At 42.4% G+C, this 878-nt stretch overlaps 1 non-coding gene across 1 annotated transcript; it reads left to right on the plus strand.

Annotated features, from left to right (window-relative positions):
• The first annotated feature begins 377 nt into the window (after positions 1-377).
• On the plus strand, positions 378-484 carry LOC141640304 (small nucleolar RNA R71). The gene has a single exon (XR_012542936.1). It is a non-coding gene; the product is annotated as a small nucleolar RNA R71 (small nucleolar RNA).
• Positions 485-878: the final 394 nt, after the last annotated feature.

The raw sequence follows: 878 nt of genomic DNA on the forward strand, positions 1-878 counted from the left end.
GTCCCAAAGTTCCACAATTCTCACATATCCCACTTGGGATTGATGAAGATGCCGTCATGGCATTAACATGATGCTTTTGTGATTTTGAGGCTTCTTCAAGTCTAGCCATAGCTTTTTCAAACTTCAAATTGATTGTGTCAATGTGAGCACTAAGTTGAGCACCCAATTGAGTAACGGAGTCCACTTCATGCTTTCCTCCTCTAGTAGCCTTGCGAGGTCTACTATATTGTGAGTTATGGACCGCCATTTCCTCAATTTTGTTCCATGTTTGATTGTCATCAACTTCGGTGAACATTCCATTTGATCCCATGTTGAGAATGTTCCTTGAATTTTCATATAGACCGTTCCAAAATTGTTGTACCAAGAACCACTCGCTAAGTCCATGGTGAGGACATGAGCGACAAATTCCCTTGAACCACTCCCAAGCTTCATACAAAGATTCTTCATCCCTTTGCTTAAAACCCGTAATTTGAGCTCTTAGCATGTTAGTCTTTTCCGGTGGGTAGAATTTTTTGTAGAAAGCTAGAGCCAACTTCTTCCAAGAATCAATTCCGAGAGTGGCCTTATCAAGGCCCTTCAACCATTGTTTCGCGGTGCCAATTAGAGAAAAAGGAAATAAGACCCATCAAATTTGGTCTTGAGTTACACCGGTTGGAGAAATCGCATCACAATAGTCGCAAAAGGTTTCCATATGAGAATGAGGGTCTTCACTAGGCATCCCCCCAAATTGGCTCCTTTCGACTAATTGGATAAAGGCGGATTTGGCAATAAAATTTCCGGTTAGATGTTGTGGTGTGGGAGTACCGTTGGGTAGGTTCTCCTCGGTGGGTACGGAATGTGATGAAAACTTAGGCATTGTGGGTTGATTTTGTGTGGTA

The sequence above is a fragment of the Silene latifolia genome, unplaced genomic scaffold (assembly GCF_048544455.1).
Source record: "Silene latifolia isolate original U9 population unplaced genomic scaffold, ASM4854445v1 scaffold_75, whole genome shotgun sequence".
NCBI classification, from domain to species: Eukaryota; Viridiplantae; Streptophyta; class Magnoliopsida; order Caryophyllales; family Caryophyllaceae; genus Silene; species Silene latifolia.